Here is a 22,456-nt window from a genome sequence, read left to right as displayed (position 1 = left end):
TTTTATCTGGGCTCGCTGACACTTCAGCACTCCATCACCTCACAGCTGCCCTGGCTGCTTTCTGACCTGCACTTCCTGAGGCTCTGGAGGTGAGAAGGTGAGGAAGTGAGACTTGTGCCAAGGGAGGTCCCTGAGAGGACTCTGACCATTTATTTTGACACTACACATACCTGTGGGTAATAGCTACAGGGAGGAAATGAGATGGTAGTTTTCATATACTTGACACAAATAAAGACTGCAGAAAAAATTAGGGCTTAAGCTACCTTATCCAAACAGGCTGTCTACACCTGTGCTGGTTAGTTCAACTCTATCTATGCTGGCCAAAGTAATTGACTGCACGGCCAGTTCTTCACTTTCCCCGTGCTAATTCATTTTCCCTAAGCGGTGTGGTTGGTTTTACTACTTTATATTCCTTGCCTAAAACGTTAATTGAAAATGGGAAGGGCTTATAATTGAAAGGAAAGTTTGTGGTATTGAAAAATGTATCTTTTTGAATAAAATATAAAAAGCCTTTCAAAATCCCACACATACAATTACACGTGGACATACACACATTTTAAAACAATACATTTGACGAGGCATTCTGGACCATGTGCAGCTCACATGCATACACATTTACTTTCTTTGAGAATGGAATTGGAAGTAATACGAGTTTCCGTGCATTCCTTGAGCTTTGTGGGTGCTCCTGCAGTTTCAGAGATTGCGGTAACTCTCGGGATGTCGAGGATTCTAAATTTTGCCCAAGGCCATAGAGGAGCAGATGCTCATGGGGACAGTATAATTTGATTTCTGTGTGATGTTTTGTTGGGCTATGACGGTTGTGTTTATCAAAAAAAAAATGCAGGTGGCAAATCTCTCGTGGATGTGATAAGGTTTCTTCAGAAGTGCTGGGAACATATTTGATCAGTGTGTCTATGCTACACACGTAAAGTGGGAGAAAGACTTTCTCGAATTTTTAGGGTCTGCTGACCATGAAGCTGCATAATGCAAAGAAAAGCTCACGGGGAAGTTGAGACAATAAATATCTTCTATAGTTCAGAATGTGAGGGACGGCGACTAAAATTCATTTCATTGGCATTCCACACCACCCCTCCAGGCAACCAGAAGGAAATGATGAAGTCAGCAAGAAAGTATTGCAGATTTTAAAAAGCTAATTCATAAAGCTGAAACAATCCCATACAAACCTGAAAACACCATCTTTGAAAATGTCTGTTGGTAGAAACGTTCTATATTTGATTTCAGGAATGAACTGTGATTTCAGCTCTGCTTTATCTTATTATCATCATATTGGTTGATCATATTGGTTGATGTCAGTGTATAATATCATCATATTGGTTGATGTCAATATATAAAATATAATTTTGAGAAACCATAAGTCTGAGAGTTTTTAAAAAATAAATTTCAGGCCAGGCGTGGTGGCTCACACCTGTAATCCCAGCACTTTAGGGGGCCGAGGCAGGCGGATCACTAGGTCAGGAGATCGAGACCATCCTGGCTAATACGGTGAAACCCCGTCTCTACTGAAAATATTAAAAATTAGCAGGGTGCGGTGGCGGGCGCCTGTAGTCCCAGCTACTCGGGAGGCTGAGGCAGGAGAATGGCGTGAACCCGGGAGGCAGAGCTTGCAGTGAGCCGAGATTGTGCCACTGCGGTCCGGCCTCGGCGAAAGAGCTAGACTTCCATCTCAAAAAAAATAAATAAATAAATTTCAACTCACATGGCTTCTGTGTGTTTGGAGAGATGAACTGGCAATAAGAAGTGTGGTTACTAATAGCTGATACTGGCTGCGAGGTAGAATTATGTTAAAGATGTTTATTTCCTTTATATACCTATCAAAATTTCACTTATTAGAATTTGAATAATTATTTTTGTAATTCTTTTTTTGCATATGAATTTGGGATTCTTGACCACAAAGTTGGTAGGATGATTTTCTTCCACCGATTCATTAAAATGCCTAATGTGGGAGTTTTTGAAGTAAAATTTCATATGCGAGAAGTTTCTGGCTTTGGGCTGAGAAATGCTGCTGTGATTTCTGGGAAGGAAGTTCTTATAAATGGCACATGAATGGTTCCTCTTGATGTATTAACGTATATAGTGGAAGATTTTGTTTTTGGTTCATTGCTACTAAAATGTTTTTGTTATCTGAGAAGGACTTGAGTTTTCCACAGAAGTGGCTTAACACTGCAGATGCGGTTCTTGTACAGGCTCTGAGTGTCATCACAGTCCTGTCCGTAGGCTGTCCTGGAGGAGAGGGACATTCCTTTCATCTTAGAGAAATTCACTCTGCACAATTTATGACGACTCTTTTCTGCCAGAACAAATAGCTTTTACCCTTTTATATGTTTAAGGAGCTGGAAACAATAAAAAAGGAAAGATGGTTGAAAACTATGGAATATTAAATATTCTTGATTTAAATAGTGCAAGAATTGTGGCAATTCGTTTACAAACAAAATGAGCAGAATGTTTATTTTAGCGGCTTCTCTGTCGGTGATAATAGTAATTGTCACTAAACATAATTTGATTTCCCTTTCTTTGCAGGCTGTTCCAGGTACCTTTATTTTTTAATTTTTATTTATTTTTTTAAGACATGGTCTCGCTCTGTTGCCTAGGCTGGAGTGCAGTGGTACGATTATGGCTCACTGCAGCCTCTGCCTCCCAGGCTCAAGCGATCTTCCTGCCTCAGTCTCCTGAGTAGCTGGGACTACAGGTGTGCGCTGCTACACCCAGCTAATTTGTAATTTTTTTGTAGAGACAAGGTCTCACTATCTTGCCCAGGCTGGTCTCAAACTCCTTGCCTCAAGCAGTGCTCCCACCTCAGCCTCCCAAAATGCTGGGATTACAGGCATGACCAAGTACTTTTTTTAATTACAGAAATTACACTAACTAGTGTATCATGCAGATCTACTCTTAGCATGTTAGGTGTGTGTGAAGATACAACTCTGTGAAGGGGTAGAGTTGTTACAACCAAAGATCCACTGGGTGATTATCCTCAGATCCTCAGCAGACAAAAAAAAAAAAAAAAAAAAAAAAAAAGCAAATCCATTTTCTTAGGATCTATAAATATTTTTGTCATTAATTCTATTTCTGATAAAGCTTTTTTAAATTCACATGATTGCATTTCCTAAAAAGGGTTCTGTCTCTGTAATATTTTCATTTACAAACATTTGCTGAAGAGGACTAACTAATTCCCTTTGTTGTTCACCAGCTACTCATGTAAAATAATACACATTCTGGAGCTGATGGAATGAGGACTGGACTGAGAGGGGAACCATCTGTATGTTAGTTCTGCTCCGTGGGGCACCAGCTGTGAATCCTAGAGATGCTGGTCACGAAAATTCTCTGAGCTTTGCGTTCTTATCCAGTTGCATGTCATGGATAAGAACACATTCTGGCTCAATTCAAATTCTGCTCTGATGTTTACTAACTTGGTGATTTTGTACAAGTTCCTTAGTTTCTTTGTGCCTTGGTCTTGTTTTACATGAAACAGAAGCATCTGTTTTGCAGGGTTAGTGCGAGATTAAATGAGTTAGTACATTTAGACCCCACCGAGTACTAAACAATTGTGAACTATCACTTTGATCTATAAAATGAAGGTGGCATATCCATCTTAAAGATAAAATATCATCTGGTCTCTAATACCTATGGAGCAACATGGGTATGTTTTATAAAACACTGAGTGGAGTGAAAAATACAGAAAACAGAACACTCTCTATAGCACGTGCTACTTACATACATAAAAAAGTTACACACTCCTCAAGCAACATCATAGGCTTTTTCCAGGGTACATACATACCTAACACATGTAGATCACGTTGGAGTGGGCGCTTGCCTATGTGGCACATGCTGGCTTGTTGCTTTGAGAAGTGGTTAGGGGATAAGGGAAAAAATAATCATATGCAAATAAAACAAGTTAATAACAGTGATGTTTTTATGTGGCACAGTGGGTCCTCCATGCTGGTAGGAGCATAAGTTTGTACAAGCACTTTTGTGTTGGCTTGGTATTACCTAGTAAAGCTGAAGATGTGCCCAGCCTGTGATCCAGCAGTCTTACCCTGGATCTGTATTCTGTTGTATCTGAGCACTAGGAGGTGTATATGAGCAAAAAAACAGAACAACCCAAATGTCCATCTACAGAAAAGTGGATAATAAACCTATTGTACTCCACCAATGGAGTATTATACAGCAGTGAAAAATAAACTCCAAAGGTCTCTCTGTAGCCATGTATCAATGTGGATGGTTCTCATATATGAGTAGAAAAAGTTGCAGATTATATACAATATGATTCCACAAATTAAGACTAAAAAGAGGGAAAATTAAAAAGCATATTATTCAGAGAAAAGTAATATGTGTTGAAAAGAAAAACAAGGACAAAATAAACACATAACTCAGCATTGGAATTACCTTGTCGGGGAGGGGAGAGGTTTAGGGGGAGGTCATAAGGGGCATCTGAGGTCCCGGTGCTGACTGTCAGGGACTAGAGAGTGCTTGCAAAGGTGTTGCTTCTTATTCTTTAAATTGCACAAATAGATTACATATCTTGTTTTGTGTGTGCTATTTGCAATAAAAATACTAAAAGAAGAGAGGAAAAATTAGATGGTTCATAGTGAAGTCATTCTTGAGAGGAAGGTACTTTCTAATTGTAAAACTTGTTGTGCTTTAGCAAATCATCACATTAGAGATCACTTGAACTGATGCTGTTCTAGCTGCAAGGAAAGGTGGGAGCTACTGCTGGTCAAGTGACTTCCTTGAAGCTCAGGCTGTGGCTGTACCAAAGCTGGGCACGGGCCATTTCCAAGTTGAGTGTGCCCTCCTGCCTTGGCTTTGTGAGTTTTTCCACCACACCCTTTGGCAATGAGGAATGATTTGGAGACTGTTTCTGACTTGGGCTTGTTTATTCGTTCAACAAACATTTAGCAAACCCTCCACGTACCCACACCAGGGGAGAGAAGGAATCAAAAAGACACACCATCTGCCACCCCAGGCATGGGTCACCTGTTCTCAAGCACTTCGGGCACTGTGAAGCTGCTAGCGAGGCCCAGGGGAGCTGCTGCTGGATTCTGGGCAGGATCTCATGGGGGCTTCCTGTAGTCTGCACCTTCACCTGCTCCGCTGACTCACCCATCACCCCGTGTCCCGCTGACAGCACCTGTGTTCAGCAGCCACTGCTTCTGCCTGTAGATTTCCTGGCAGAGGATCTTCCTGGGGTCATACCTTACTGTCTCTTCCGGGTGAAGCAGGCAGGTGACCTTTGAGGGTACTTGGTGAGGCTGGGGATTCATAGGTCCACTCACCTGTGGCAGGCGAGTACAGATGCCTGAAGCTAGACCCTCCATTGACACATCCTCTGTCCTCCAGCTCATGAAGGGTGTCCAGGCTCAATTCAGCTGAGCTAATCGCTAGATACTGCTCCCTAAGGGTTTTATGTGAGGATCAGGCACCAACAATGGATCACAGGGTAAACAAAGTCACTGTTCAGGTTTCTAGTTGCTGTTCACATGTGGGAAAGGACTAAAAAACCAGCTTACCCAGGATTTGTTTCTAATTAGGATTTTCACCCCTTGGGTTCCTTTTCCCTTTAGCTTTTATACTTTTGCTCATTTTTATAAGTGTGCTGGGGCCAGAGGATCTCAGTTTGAAGCTCGGTTCCACCTGTTACTAGCTGCCTCAGTTTCCTCAGCTGTAAAATGGGAATGAAATAGTGCATCTACCCCATGGAATCGTGAGGAATAAATTAGCTAATGCATTTAGAGCATTCAGAGTGGTGCTTATTATCACATCACATTACATATTGTCAATATAATGTGTACACCACATTAATTATATAACATATTAATATTTTTAAACAATATAGCATATTGTTAACCTATAATGTTGTATACTAGCATACTGTTACATATAGCAGTGGAAGGAGAAAAGTAAGAAGGGGAAATCTTACAGAAAAAATTAAATTGACCCAGGTTCAGTACTTCCCAAGAAGTGAACTGAAGCACTTCTTTCCCACATTGTTCCACGGCTGCCGCTCTGGAAGTAACGCTAAGTATTTCTGACCATAAAAGATGCTAAACTTAAACTCTGTCTGTTTTATTGACGGAAGAGTCTGAAACAGTTTCAGAAGTAGCAGCGTACTGTGCGAGGTCACTGCGAAGCCTGAGAGCCCAGCAGATGAGCCGAGCTCTTTTCGATAACACGAAGCAGATGCAGAAAGCGCCCAAATCTGCCTTGTGAGGAAGGGATTAGGCGATGTCTCAGGGCTGGTGGTGATTTATCCCATCGCTATGACGAAGGGTGGATTTCACTACAGAGCCCCCACCTGGCTGACAAAAGACTCATTGAGTTGTAAGCATTTCTCACAGTGTGCAAATCTGATTTATAGTCACTGTGCTTCACAGGAAGGTGGAAAGTTTATCCTTTTGAGAATATACTCAAAAGAGACAGAGTTTCCCCCCCCACCCCAAAGTCTGTCTTCTATGAAGCTGATGTAAGTCTTTCATATGCTGCCTATTTTTTCTCAATAAATCAGCTTTGATCAGTTTCCAACCAGGTTAGCACATCCCGATGAGCCCTGTGACTTTGTGGCCGTGTATAGCTGCTTTTTCTTTTCTTGTACTTTCATTTTTCTACAGGATGATGGCATATTAAAATTTCTATAATGAGTATGACTTTTATAATCAGAAAAATAATATTGCTTTAAAATATCAAGGTATTTAATATGGCATAATGATAGAGACCCTGCCTACAGATTTCTTCACGTGAGTGGTCTTGAGCTGGATTGTACCTTCTGTTTCTCCTTCTTGCTGGGTTCTTGCACCCCTTAGGGTCGCCATGCTGGGCACCCTCCAGGGCCAGATTCCGATGCAAGCTCAGTCCCTGTAGCCTTTGGAGCGGTGTTCAGCGTGTGTGCAGCGGGGTTTAGTGAAGTGTTCCCCAGACATGCTTCACCATCCCCCCAATCTGGCGATTCCTCGTTAAGATTCAGTGAGGCTGACATTCAATGGGAGACACCAGCTTAATCAGGAAGTGTAGGTGGGGGTCGGAGGAGTTTCACAATCACTTCCCGGGAGAATGGGTAGAAGTTGTGCATGGTTAGTCGAGACCCCCTGTGGGGCAGTTTCCCTGAGGAGTTTGTTAAAATGCAGATTCCTGGTATCTAACCTAAAGCTTCTTCTCCAGTAAGTTTGGGTTGGAGCCCAGGGTGCTGCAGTTTAAACACCTGAAGTGTTTCTGCATACCTCGCTCAGATAATTGATAATTATCAACAATTAACCTAGCCTTAGGTAATCGATAAATATTTATAAAAGGAACCATTTTGTTTGTTGTTTGTTTCTTCCTTGAAGGCTGCCGTCTTTTGCATGGCTGCTGTGAATATCCTAGTCACACCTCTAAGGTTTAGAGAACATTATTTGGACTTGGGTTTCAAAACATCAGCAAATCTGTTTGGCTCCACTACTTGGTGTCATAGAGCCCAGAAGAGAGGTGACACTTGTCACTTCTTCCACCTTATAGGAAATTAACTTAGGAATCTGAGTCAATAATTTTTCTTAGGGTTAGCCCCCAGCAGTTGAGTATTTTAGAGACGTCAGCAAAGTTGACATCACTGTCTCTGACTTAGCCCTGTCTCTGCAATTGGGGTTGAGGATCATTATCCTCATTGTAGGACTCAATGTGGGGCCACTGTTGTGGGGGAAGCAGGAAGTGGAGGGTAAGTGGTTCAGGACACTAAATGGGCATTTTCCCATGGGGACACCCAACTTTCTCTTACTAATGAATAGGAACAAGTCCTACTTACGGTTTTTTGCTGGTTTAATCTTCACCTTCTTTTCCTTCTGTGTCTTTACCTTCTGATCGCAAAATTCCATGGTGTATTGGTATGAAAGAGTGATCATTGTTACCAGATCACCCAATTGTGCCCATCTGTCCTTCTCCAGGAAGCATCTGAGAGCACTGTTTTATCACATTCTGTTGTGGTTTTTAATCTTTGCTGATTTGATGGGTGACAATGGAGTTTTATAGATGTTAGCATTTGGAAACTTGTGAGTTTGATCGTCTCTTAATACTCTTCGTACACATATCAACAAGTTATATTACCTCATTTGTGATATTTTTGGACCCAATTTCAATCTAATCATTCAAAATTGCTAGGGCTACAGCATGAACTGAACAGATGATGTCCCTGCCTGCATGGAGCTTCCATTCCTGTGGCTGAGATAGAATATGCTCAAGGGAATAGCTGCAAATCAGGTGGTGCTGGTTAGTATTCTCCAGAACAAAGCAGGGGAAGCAAGAGACTGAGGAAGGAAGAGGTGGAATTTTACATGAAAGTTTAGGGAAGGTCATCGGGAGGAGGTGACATTCAAGCTGAGACTTGAAGGAAGTGGGAGCATGAGCCATGTGATCACACGGGAAAGAGTATTGCAGAGAGAGGGAATAGCGTGTGCAAAGGCCCTTCGGCAGGAACTTGCCTGGCACGTTCAAGTAACAGCAAGGAGAGGGGGCTGGTGTGGAGTGAGGTTAAAGCTGCAGGCTGTGAGTTGGAGGCCTGCTGCCGAGGCTGTGTTGTAGAGTTCTGTTAAGCGAGGATAAGGGCATTTTGATTTTATTTTGCACACAGCGGGAGGAGAACCACTGGAAGGTTTATAGCAGATGAGATCTGATTGAATATTTTTTAAAGCTTTCTTGAAGTATAATTTACGTTGGTTGAAGTTTTAAAAGAACCGTGTTGGCTGTCATGCGGGGAACAGACTAGAGGGGGGCCAAGAGTTGAAACAGGGAAGGCTGATTAGGAGGCCACTGCCAGGCACCAGACGGTGAAAGAGGGGATGTAGTGAGAAATGATCAGATTGGGGATCTGCTTTGAAGGTAGGAAAGACAGCATTTGCTGGTGGATTAGATATGCAGTGTAGGACAGTCAAGGATGACCTCAAAGATTTTGTTTGTAACTGGGTATATGATGGTGCCGCCTACTCCAAGAGGGACGTCTGCAGGAAGGGACAGTTGCAATGAGCTGGAAATCAAAAGTGGGGTTTGGCTGTGTTGAGTTGGAGATGCCTGTTGGATATCCAAGTTGTGATGTAGAGAGGTTGATGTGAGTCGAGAGGTCATGTGAGAGATACATTTGTGATTCCTGAGCCTAAGGCTGTATCTGAGGCTGGGTGACTAGATGAGATCACCTAGGGACCAAGATGCAGAAGAGCCTTAGGGTGGAGCTTTGGGCCCCTCCAATGCGTACGGGTTGGAAAGAGGAGGGGGAACTTACAGAGAAGCTGAGAAGAGGTCGGAGTGGAGGTAGGATAAGGGCTAAGAAACTGCTGTCTCGGTGAGATGAGGACTGAGGATTAGCCACAGGCTTTGGCCACCTGGACATCATTGTGACCTTCATATGAGTGATTTGCACGCAGTGGACAAAAACCAACTTGCAGTGAATTCAAACAAAAAAAAAAAAAAGAGAGAGAGAGAGAAGAAGTGCAGACAGCTTATATGCAAACAACTCTTTTGACATGATTTAGAAGGTTTAGTGAGTTTCTCAGCAATTTGTATACATTATGTTTTAATGATAATGCCCCCCAAGTATGTCATATTTATTGTGCAGATTGTTTTTGATGATGATTCTAGCTATTCGTTTTTACGATGTTCTTTTTCAACACACCAGGAGATACATTTTTCTTTGATCACACTGATTGATAATTCTGTTTACCTTTCACTTAACTTTTAACTTAGAAAATTTTATCTATTTTATTCTTCTTTTTACTTTAGTGTATTTACCAGTATTCTGTGTAACTTGTTTAATAGATATCAAATAAAATACATGTTATCCTAAAAACCACCAACAAAATCATTCAGCATTCACAGAAGATAAGGCTTGTAGCATCCAATTCAGGTTCCTTCATCAGGATTTCTGGGTTCTGTGCAAAATGAACACAGCGTCACTTTGCAGCAGTTTTTTTTTTTTTTCTCTTAGTCCCCTCTGCAGGGTTGATAATAAAAATATTTGAAAATTAGCATGGACACACTAATTGGAATGGGGCATAAACCACTCAGAAAAGACTACAGTTGGGAGCAGCAGGTGTCCCTGTCACATTGTACACCACTCTCTCCCGATACCTTACACACGGGTGAACTGGATTTCTGGCTCCATGCCTTTCTGGCCTCTAACTTTTGCCTCTGTCCTCTGATCCTTGCTATTTGTCTCCTTGCCATTTGGGGAAAAAAAGGAGGTATTTACTATATAAGGATTATCCGTGTGCCTGTTTTTATGTTCGCTAGATTATAAATTACTTAAAGTGATCACACAATCATTTTTGTATCCTGCGTTATACATTGTGTATGTAGCACATGCTTCACATATATGGGTTGAGTTGACTCAATTGAATAAGCAATAGCAACAGTGAAACAAGAGTAATCCCTTTGTTGTTTTCTGGGGCAGAATTGAACATGTCAGTATTCACTTACTCTTTATTTTCTCTGCTTTCTAGGTATGATGGTAACCATACATCCAGTTTATAGCGGAGAGGACATGCTCTCAAGGACCATGTGTCTTCGCTTTTATAGATACCTATAGACTTCATTTGTTAGAGCAGTTTTAGGTTCACAACGGAATTGAGCATATGCCACAAGTGCTCTCATAGAATTCCTGTCCCTACACATACATAGCTTCTCCCACTATCAACATTTTACCATGTGGGTGGCTCGTGTGTAACAAGCACTGAACCTACATCAACACATCATTATCACCCGAAGTCCGGAGTTTTCATTAGGGTCATACTCTAATATAACACCGTATACTCTTGGTGTTATATGTTCTGTGGGTTTGGACAAACATGTGATGACATGGATCCACCATTATGATATCGTACAGATTAGTTTCATGGCCCCCTAAATTCGCTGAGCTCTGTCTGTTCATCCCTCCCTCCTTCCTAGGCCCTGACAACCACTGATCTTTTTACATCTCCATAGTTTTGCCCTTTCCGGAATGTCATATGGTTAGAATCATACACTATGTGGCCTTTTCAGATTTTCTTATCTCATTTAGTAACGTGCATTTAAGCTTCCTCCTTGTCTTTTCATGGCTTAATAGCTCATCTTAACTTTTTAAACCATAAAACTCTTTTAAAATTAGTGAATACTATATATTTTCTCCCAGGAATAAGAACAAACACACACACTTTTATATGCTCATGAATCTATTGCAGTCAATTCAGTACCTCCCCTCCACCACCAACCCGACTCTTCGTCCCGCAGGAGCTGGGATACCAGGTTAGCCAGTCCCTGAAACTCACTGAAGCAGTTGATGAAATTGAAAGTAAATTTGTCTTTGCACCTATCTTGCTAGAAACTGTGTTGCTCCTTGAGCTCAGTAGAAGGATAGAAGTTCTTTGAACAAAGACAGTTTAAGAGGTGCATTATCAACTTAAATGTAGTTCAGATCACAGATACTCATTCTGTAGTTTTGCATGCAGGAGCACGGCTTCTCAAACTTTAATATATCCGTAAGTCACCTGGGGACCTTGCTAAAAGCAGATCCCGATTCAGTAGGTCTAGGGCAGGCCTTGCGATTATGCGCCACAAACTAGGCCCCAGGTGCTGCTGGTTCTGCTGGCCTGAGGACCAGCCTCTTTAAAGCCAGGCTCCAAAGCCCTGTTTTCCAAACGACAGGTCATGACCCATTTGTCTAAGTGAGTCAAGGCCAGGATTAACAAAAGGAAATGGGATGGAGTAAAGTGGAAACTATCCGGGCACATCACATATAGAAATACAAAGTATTGTTTTTGAAAACTTTTGTTTTAGTTATATAAGTGAGTGTATGTGTGTGTATATATATATAAAATATATACACACACTGAGTTTTATAATAATCTACATTAGTTTGTACTCTGGATACATTCTGTGTAGCAAGAAACAAGGGTAGAAGCACTACACTGGTTTCATTCTAAATAATAGTGAGTTTGCAGGCATAAAATTGCACATGTGTCTCTGTGGATTTTGCTGCTCAGATTCTGGTATCCAGATGTTGGGATTTTAACCAAGGCAGGACTGTAAATAGCAGAGAAAGTTTTTTTTAATTTTTTTTTATTTTAAAGATCAAATCCCAAAATTCTGGTTGTGTTTTGCTTAACTGAGAGTATATGTTACTTCTGAGAATGTACTTTAAAAAGTAAACACATTTAACTGAAACATGGCTATTAATTTGTTAGTGATTCTTTGTCGATCTTCTGGAAAGTCCTGTTTGTTTGTATTAAACGTTAACTCTGCTGTACACTATTAATACACTGCTCTGATCAATATCCAGAAATGAACAGTAATACCAATTCATATGGATCTTCAAATTAGTCTCGTAAAATTTTACGATGATGGTATTATTGAGCCAACTGAGTTTGAGACTGACAAAAATATCTAACTTTAACCAGGCGATTCTTGTATCCTTTGTTTTAAAACCTCAAGTTTAAAATATCTTTATATTTACATTAATTGTCATTAATCAAAAATGTATACCTAAAGTAACTAAAAACAAGGCAAATTTTTATGACTTGTGTTGTTTGAAAAAGCCTCCAATTCAAATATTTACTTTATGTTATTGTTTGAAAAAGAAAAGGATTGCGTGGAATTTACCCATTTCCTTGCATATTACAAAAGTGACCTAGAGCCTGCAGGTGTGACAAAGGGTGCTGGATCATCCCCTTACCTGTCCTACTTCACCTTCAGGGCACGACGTCCTGCAAGAATTATACATAAAATAGACAATGTTGGCAATGAGCAAAGACATCAGGAAAGAAAACAGACCAAGAGGGAGAAGATATTTTTACCTATGAATAATTTAAACAATAAGCTCCTGTTCCTGTTCCTCAGTCTTTTATGATAATGGAAAATTAACATATATCCAATAAAAGGATTTTAAAAGAACTGTTACTTGTTTCCTCAAACCTGAAATTAAAAACAAACAACAAAACCCTTAGGTTATGTAAAACATACCATGTGAAGAAATGTGGCTCTGAATAAGAAGAAAAAGACATTTAAAAAACCCTACGTTTTATAGTATTAAAAAGTATGTGTTAGAAAACGTTTTGCTTGATATTAATGCATGACATACATCAACTGAAGGACTTACTATTCTTGCATCAATTAAAAGCATTTAGACTTACCTGAAAATCTGAAAGTAGCGTGTTACATACAACCCTAATTATTATGTGCCCTCATGTAAACAGCAACATTTGATGATCAGTTCACTCCACGAGGATTACAATTTGCGAAGCTTTCTCATTTCCTTTGAAATGGCTAAATAGCACCATGGGTAATTTGAATTATATTAAATTTTATTTTCCAGAAAATGAGTCTTCATGTAGGGGCTTGGAAAGTCACTTTTTGCTGGTATTGCTTTTAGGAGTATTGTATTAGCTGGGTTCCCTGGGAAGCAGATGTCGAGACGGAATTAGGAATGTTAGTGTTTTATTGGAGGGGGAAGGGGGCTGTGCCTGTGAAGGATAAAACGAGGAGGAAGCAAGACTGGGTAGGGAGAGCCTCAGACCAGGTACAGATTTGATAGTTTGACCAACCCAACGGGGAGCTCTGGAGCAGAGCTTGCCTTTGGAGGGCCCCGGGTTGGGCAGAAAGGACCAGGCTCTAGTACCCTGCTGTGCCAGTGATTGACTCAGGGCTGTCTGGGGTGAGGCAGGGCCTGAGGTGTGAACAGCTGGAGACTGTTCAGATGCATGCTAGATTCTTTCTTGAAGGGAGATCCTAGAGGCACACCTCTGGGGCTGCCATAGCATCTGTAGAAGCAGGAAAAGGATGTCGCTGGTTCCTTCTGAAAGTCCAGCAGGGTTATCATTTGCTTGACATTGTCACCTTCCTTGTCTTTTGTTGTTGTTGTTGCAAATTTACCTTTTGCAAGACTACTTTCTGCTCAGAATTAAATGCCCTTTGTTCACAAAATCTATATAATTTTCATGACCTAAAATGGCTTCTGTCCTGAGTGCTTAGAGGGGGTCATTTGCTGTTGGACAATCCCACCACTGTCAAGTGCCACCATGATGGGAAATTGTAATATTAAAGAAAAGATGAGGATGGGTGTGGTGGCTCATGCCTGTAATCCCAGCACTTTGGGAGGCCAAGGTGGGTGGATCACCTGAGGTCAGGAGTTCAAGGCCAGGTTGACCAACATGGCGAAACACCATCTCTACTAAAAATACAAAAAAATCAGCCGGGCGTGGTGGCGCATGCCTATAATCCCAGCTACTTGGGAGACTGAGGCAGGAAATCACTTGAACCCGGGAGGCGGAGGTTGCAGTGAGCCCAGACCACGCCATTGCACTCCAGCCTGGGCAACAAGAATGAAACTCTGTCTCAAAAAAAAAAAAAAAAAAAAAAAATGATTATTAAAAAATTCCTTTTAGATTAATTTTATTGTTTGCATGTTTCTTGGGCTTAGACCTTCAGATAAGTGATTTTGACTCTATTTGTTATATTACTTGCCTCTACTGTTATTTAAGGTTAACATTAAATTTCTTTCAGTGATTTTGGTAAAGCCTGTCATGAGTTAGTTAGACCTGAAATCTAAATGACAAAATCGTGCTGGTCATTATATCTTTGTCCTCTAAAAATTTGGGTCCCAGAGTTGGTCTTTTTTTTTAAGATGGAGTCTTGCACCATCGCCCAGGCTGGAGTAGAGTGGTGTGATCTCTGCTCACTGCAACCTCCACCTCCTGGGTTCACGCCATTGTCCTGCCTCAGCCTCCCAAGTAGCTGGGACTACAGGTGCCTGCCACCACGCCTAGCTAATTTTTTGTATTTTTTAATAGAGACGGAATTTCACCATGTTAGCCAGGATGGTCTCGATCTCCTGACCTCGTGATCCGCCCGACTCGGTCTCCCAAAGTGCTAGGATTACAAACGTGAGCCACTGTGCCCGGCCCAGAGTTGGTCTTTAATCCTGCCTGGGGCTCCATCTCAAAAAAAAAAAAAAAAAAAAAAAAAAAGGAAAATGGGATCCATGGAGAAGGATCTATTATTATTATTATTTTTTTAGCAAGTCCATTGCTGACAAGTAGAAACGTCGCCTTCAGAGTGGGTCCCCAGCACTCAGGTGTGTTCCAGACTCTGCAGTTCTCCCACTCCAACCTCCTGTGTCTAACAGGTTTAAGGATTTTTGGATCAGGAAAAAAAGTACTTTGGGAGGATCCTCCTATGGGTTTCCTTGTTCTGCTCCTGATGTCTCTGTGCCAGGCCATCAGCTAGGATTCATGGAGCAAGGTCTGTGGCTTCAGTGCTGGGTGATCTTTTGCCTCCATTGTGAGGCACTCATAGGCACCCTCCAGCCTGAGGCACCAGTCTGCCCTGTGCACACAAAAGAGACTCCATCTCCATATCACTATCCCCTCCCCTCTCCTTTCTTGCTATTATTTTCTTTACATTCGAATTATGTCGTTGGTACTTTTAATGTTATTTTACATTTCCTTGCACCTTGATGAAAGACATTGTGTATTTCTCTCGTTTTTCTGTGCTGATTTTTTAATCTGTTCACAAATATTGCCCTTATGACTCCATTTCTCTTAAAGGTGGCTTTTAAGTATTTCTGGTTTATTCACTGAAATCATTTACTTCTTCCTTCATTTCGCCTTGTAACTGTCACCTCCGTGTGTTAAGTAAATCTGGGAGGTTTATCGTTTCTTACATTTGGCTCATTTAAATCTGCTTTCCTTACTGATATATGATAGGAAAGAAAGTAATTGCCAAGGAAGACTATCCCAGTCTTGTAGGAATGTCGTGGCAACATTAAGCCTCACTCCATCTTGCATTTCCACACTTTTGCCATTTACTATTCAAGGATTTGGAGACTGAGGGAAAAGTATTTCTTGTTTGAGGTGCACACACTAATGTTTCACTTTGGACAAGAACTTCTCAATGTCCTTGGAAAAATAGAATGCTGACAAGGACCTTGAGAGAAGGGATGGTGATTCACCCTGTCTTAAAGAATGAAACTTAAAACTATTACCAATATAATTTTTACAAATAATAGTACTCATCTTCTTATTACCTAAATCTCCTGTTCAGTTTAAAGTTTCTTGCTTCCCCCAGTGTTGACCTGTTTCAGGCTGGGAAAGCTTGATTTGGACAGAGGGTGTGGTTTGTCCTCTTTCTCCATGGTACATGTCCACTTCTCCTGCTGTCACCTCCTTGCCGCCTCTGTGCCCTTGAAATCAGTGATGTGTTGAGTGAGGTTCACCAGACCAGGTTTGGGGCCGCCCTCAGCAGGTTCTGCCTTAATAGACTGGTACCTCTTTTTTAGAATGAGATCTCTGCCAAAACTGTGGGACCCCCCCCCCAAAACTTAGCATCCTGATTTAGATCAAAGAAAAAAAGAAAAAGATGATAAAATTAAATATAAAATGCCAGTTGCCATAGGATATATAAAATGATAAAATAGTTCAAAATTAGAAGTAATTTTTATTTTATTTTATTTTATTTTTATTTTTTTGAGACAGAGTCTCGTTCTGTCGCCCAGGCTGGAGTGCAGTGGCGCGATCTTGGCTTACTGCAAGCTCCACCTCCCAGGTTCATCCCATTCTCCTGCCTCAGCCTCCCGAGTAGCTGGGACTACAGGCGCCCACCATCACCCTTGGGTAATTTTTTGTATTTTTAGTGGAGACAGGGTTTCACCGTGTTAGCCAAGATGGTCTCGATCTCCTGACCTTGTGATCCGCCTGCCTCGGCCTCCCAAAGTGCTGGGATTACAGGCATGAGCCACCGCACCCAGCCAATCATAAGTAATTTTTTTAAAGTTTTGTTCTTTGGTTGAAATGCAGGGAGAACACTTTGTCCATCTTCCTAATCTCAGCTAATTCTGCATCTTTAGGAGCAAGAAGAACGGTTAATATGCAGTTAATATGATGCTGGGGTGCCCATCCTTATAGAACAGATGCCCCCAAAGTCATACCCAGAACATTCTAAGAGTCTTCTGAGAAATCCAGGGAAATCGTCCACAAAACACATGGTTTTCCCCATGTGGCTAGGATTTTATTTGCACCCTTAAGACATTTTACATCTAAATTGTCATTCTTACTCTCACTGGTTAACATTCTCAGAGTATAATGCCAAGACTTTTAAATTGTTAAAACTTCAACCTTTAAAACAATACACATATATTAGTTTTTTCAAGCTAATATACGTTTGGTCATTGATCCTCAGAGATTCCTACACACCCTGGTTTGGCCCCAGAAGTCCGGGGGATGTCTTCTAATGACAGGTGACACAAAGACTTATCTCTTGCAGCCTAGAGAAGCCCAGGGGCCGACTGTGCAGCTTCTCAGCTGCTTTATGTCCTGGATCTTTTCGTTTTATTCTAAAATAGTATATTGCAATATTGAAATTCATTATGGAAATATTTCCTTGTGGCTTTAAATAAACTTTTCAGGAATGCGTATTAGCAACTAAAAATAGAGAAAGTCTCAAATTTCTCCACTTTTCCAAAGCTATTCTGGAGATTTAACACTTTTCTTAGCACTCTGAAGCATAGAATCCATGATATCGGTGGCACAAGGTCACAGAAACACTTAGAACTTTCTCTTCCTGAGTACACATAGCTTTGGAGTAGCTGAATCCATGTGCTTTGTGAGTGTTCAGTGGAGAGTCCCACAAAACACGGTGGAGGCGGCAGAACCTGGAAGACCCAGTAACTCTATGTGGCGGCTACTCTAGTGGAAGGCTGAGCTCTCTATTGGGTGACCTTGGATGATTGGGTTAGGCTCTGCTGAGCGTGCTGGGCAGATGTGAGGGGCTACCCCAGCGTTAATCAGGGTAGGCTAATAGCTCTAACCCTCAAATTTCAGTGGTCCAAACAAAGTTTATTTCTCACTCCTGTCACAGTCCAGTATGGTCCAGTATGGGGGTTTTGGGGTGTGGTGGGTCTCCTGGGTAGCTCTCTTGTGAGGGGAACAGGAGAACCCAGACTTATTCCCACCCAGCCTCTGCCTAGCCTTCCCCCGTCTCTGTGTCTTCAGAAGCCTTTCTTTCTAGCCAGTGGGTGGGAGAAGAATGGAAGATTGCATGTGGACGTGTGTCTCCTCGTCTGGGCTTCCGTCTGCCTTTCACTGGCCAGAAATGAGTCACGTGACCACACGTGGCTGCAAAGGAGGCAGGTCAATATCGTCTGTCTGGGTGCCAAGGAGGAAAAGGAATATTGGCAAAGGCTTGGCCAGCCTCTTTTGTATCCACAAAAGGCCGCAGAAATGTGGTTGGCTCATATGCCCAATCTCCTCCTATCTCCAGAGATGTGACTTCTTCTCTTCTTGGGTGACTACAAAATAATAATCTTCTTCATTCTTTCTCTCATGACAAATCTTGATGTCACTGTGAACAAACTAAAAAAGTAAAGAATTACATATAATAATTATATATAATCTCATCAACCCAGATACAATTAACATTTTAATGATTATATTTTCAGTCTATTTTTCCATGAACAATGTTACATATAATTATTTTTGCCAAAAGAGGTCATAGTAACTGCTCTTTTTTCAATTTTTTGAAACTACTCTTTAGTCATTCCAAATATTCCAAATATTGCATTTCTGCAATATTGCATTTTTCTTTTTCTATGTCCATAGAAACTGTTTAGTGACCTATACAATTTCATCCTATGTATATTCCATACATTTTAAGCTAAATATTTATTGATTAATTTTTTTGTTGGCTTCAGATTTTTGGCTGTTATATACAGGGTTGTGTTGAATATCCTGTAACTATCTCTGATTATGATAATTTCCTTAGGTTCTAATCATATAAGTAGAATTTCTAGAACAAAGAATATGCAACTGTCCAAAATTTTTACATGTATTTCCAATTTCCTTTCTGAAGACTTTTACCAGTTTAAACACATACAGTATATGCCATTACTTGTTTCCCTGATATCTGCCAATATTTGGTATTATGTTTTTATAATTTGACAGTACAAATAGCAAGATCTTGATAGGCCACATTTATTTGTATTTCTTTGATTATTAACTTGTGTACTGATGACTTAGACTTCTTCATGTCCTTAGTCCATTTTTCCATGTGGACTTGAATTTTTCTTCTTCATTTCCTCAAATGTGTTGAGTCAGACATAGTGCATAATATAATATACTCAATAAAAACTTAATTGAACAAAGAAAATTATGTTAAGGATGTAACATATATGTTATGTTATGTTACATATATGTTACATCCTTAATATATATGTTACATCCTTATGTTATAAGTTACATCCTTTATGTTAGGGATGTTAAAACTCTGTCAAATGTGTTTCATATATTTTCTCCAGAAATTGTTGAAAATTGTCTATTAAATAATAATATTGAAAATAGAAAATTTTTGACACTGAATGTGTTCTTTTTTTATGGAGAAAAAACCAAAACTATTTTTTATAGTCTTTCAATATATAGTTTCTTAATTTTTGTGTTTTTTTTGAGACAGTCTCACTCTGTCAGCCAGGCTGGAGTGCAGTGGCACGATCTCAGCTCACTGCAACCTCCGTCTCCCGGGCTCAAGCAATTCTCCTGCCTCAGCCTCCTGAGTAGCTGGGATTACAGGCATGTGCCACCATGCCCAGATAATTTTTGTGTTTTTAATAGAGTTGAGGTTTCACCTTATTGGCCAGGCTGGTCTCGAACTCCTGACTTCAGGTAATCCGCCTGCCTTGGCATCCCAAAGTGCTGGGATTATAAGCGTGAGCCACTGTGCCAGGTGAAATTTTTAACCTGTCATTTAATTTGTTAACATTTTTCTTTATGAATTCTTTAGTTCATCCTGACAGAGGCTGTTCTCATCCTAAATTATGTAACTATTCATCTGTATTTTCTTTCTGTGTTTTGTGGTTTAATTTTTAATTAAATCTCTAATCTATTTGGATTTTTTAGATGTATAATATGAGATATGGATTTAGTTGGTTTTTTTTCTTTCTAACTTTTAGGTTCAGGGGTACACGTGTACATTTGTTACATGGATAAATTGCATGCTATGAGAGTTTGGTGTGTAGATTATATCATAAACCATGTAATAAGCATAGTGCCCAATTGGTAGTTTTTCAATCTTCCCCCTTTTTCTACCCTCTACCATCAAGCAGTCCTTGGTGTCTATCATTCCATTCTTTGTGTCCGTGTGTACTCAGTGTTTAGCTCCCCCTTATAAGTGAAAACATGTGGTATTTGGTTTTCCGTTCCTGTGTTAATTCCCTTAGGATAATGGCCTCCAACTCCATTCATGTTACTGCAAAGGACATGATTTCATTCTCTTGTGGCTGTGTAGTAGTGTATAATGTTTATGTACCACATTTTCTTTATCCAGTCCACCATTGATGGACTTCTAGATTAGTTCTATGTCTTTGCTATTGTGAATAATGCTGTGATGAACATATGCCTGCAGGTGTCTTTATGGTAAAACAATTTATATTCCTTTATATACCCAGTAATGGGATTATTGGGTTGAATGGTAGTTCTATTTTAAGTTCTTTGGGAAATCTCCAAACCGTTTTCCACAGTGGCTGAACTAATTTACACTCACGCAGCATATACATGTTCCTTTTTCTCTGCAACCTCACCAACATGTGTTATTTTTTGACTTTTAAAACTGCTGTTCTGACTGGTGTGTCATAATATCTCATTGTGGTTTTGGTTTGCTTTTCTCTAGTGATTAGGGATGTTGGGCATTTTTTCATATGCTTGTTGGCCACACATGTCTTCTTTAGAGAAGTGTCTTTTAATGTTTTTTGCCCATTTTTAAATGGAGTTGTTTTTGGCTTGCTAATTTGCTTAAGTTTCTTAAATAGATTCTATATACTAGATGTTTGCTGGATGCTTAATTTGCAAATATTTTCTCCTATTCTGTATGTTGTCTATATACTCTGTGGATAGTTTCTTTTGTTGTGCAGAAGCTCTTTAGTTTAATTAGGTCCCATATGTCAATTTTTGTTTTTGTTGCAATTGCTTTTGGAGTCTGTCATGAAATCTTTGCCAGGACCTATGTCCAGAATGGCATTTTCTAGGTTTTCTCCTAGGTTTTTGTAGTTGTATGTTTTACATTTAAGTCTGTAATCCATTTTGAGTTGATTTTTGTATATGGTAAAAGGAAGGAGTCTAGTTTCAATCTTCTGCAGATGGCTAGCTAGTTATCCAAGCACTATTTATTGAATAGGGAATCCTTTCCACATTGCTTGTTTTGTCTGCTTTGTTGAAGATTAGATAGCTATAGATGTGTGACATTATTTCTGGGTTCTCTAACTTAGTCCATTGGTTTATGTGTGTGTTTTTGTACTAGTTCCATGCTGTTTTGGTTACTGTAGCCTTACGGTATAGTTTGAAGCTATGTAGTGTGATACTTCCAGCTTTGTTTTTTGTTTTTTTTTTCTCATAATTGCTTTGGCTATTTAGGCTCTTTTGTGGTTCCACATGAATTTCCAAATAGTTTTTTCTAATTCTGTGAAAATATCATTAGTAGTATGATAGAGCATTGAATCTATAAATTGCTTTGGGAAGTATGGCCATTTTAACAATATTGATTCTTCCTGTCCATGAGCATGGAATGTTTTTCCATTTCTTTGTGTCATCTTTGATTTCTTTCATCTTTGTTTTGTAATATTTGTCATAGAGATTTTTCACCTCCACAGTTAGCTGTATCCTTCAGTATTGTATTTTTCTTGTTGCTATTTTGAATGGAATTGCATTCTTGATGTGGCTCTCAGCTTGGACATTGTTGGTGTTTAGAAATGCTACTGATTTTTGTACATTGATTTTGTATCCTAAAACATTGGTGAAATTATTTCTCAGACCTAGAAGCTTTTAGACAGCTACAATGAGGTTTTCCAGGTATAAATCACATCCTCTGTGAAGAGAGATAGTTTGACTTCCTCTCTTCCCATTTGGATGTATTTTCTTTCTTTTTTTTCTCTTGCCTGATTGCTCTGGCTAGGACTTCTAGTACTATATTGACTAAGAGTGGTGAGAATGGGCATCCTTAGCTTGTTTCAGTTCTCACAGCGAATGCTTCCAGCTTTTCCTGTTCAGTACAATGTTGGCTGTGGGTTTGTCATAGATGGCTCTTAGTATTTTGAGGTATGTTCTTTCAATGCCTAGTTTGTTAGTGTTTGAAACATGAAGGGATGTTGAATTTCATTGGAAGTCTTTTCTGCAGCTATTGAGATGATCATGTGGTTTTTGTGTTCAGTTCTGTTTATGGGATGAATCACATTTATTGATCTGCATATGTTGAACCAACCTTGCATCCCAGGAATAATCATATGTAGCTAATCATGGTGGATTTGCTTTTTGATGTGGGTACTGGATTTGGTTTACTCATATTTTGTTGAGGATTTCCAAATCCCTGTTCATCATGAATATTGGCCTGAAGTTTCTTTTTTTATTGTGTTTCTGCCAGGTTTCTGTATCAAAATGATACTGACTTCATAAAATGAAGTTAGAGAGGAGCCTTTCCTCCT

The 22,456-nt window shown here is 40.1% G+C and overlaps 1 protein-coding gene across 2 annotated transcripts in view; it reads left to right on the top strand.

Annotated features, from left to right (window-relative positions):
• Positions 1–22,456, top strand: part of ERG (ETS transcription factor ERG) — a 285,662-nt gene that overhangs the window by 85,584 nt on the left and 177,622 nt on the right. The gene's annotated exons all lie outside the window — the stretch shown is intronic.

The sequence above is a fragment of the Chlorocebus sabaeus genome, chromosome 2, assembly GCF_047675955.1.
Source record: "Chlorocebus sabaeus isolate Y175 chromosome 2, mChlSab1.0.hap1, whole genome shotgun sequence".
Taxonomy (NCBI): Eukaryota; Metazoa; Chordata; class Mammalia; order Primates; family Cercopithecidae; genus Chlorocebus; species Chlorocebus sabaeus.
The sequence above is the reverse complement of the archived record's forward strand: the minus strand, read 5'-3'. Positions and strand labels throughout refer to the sequence as shown.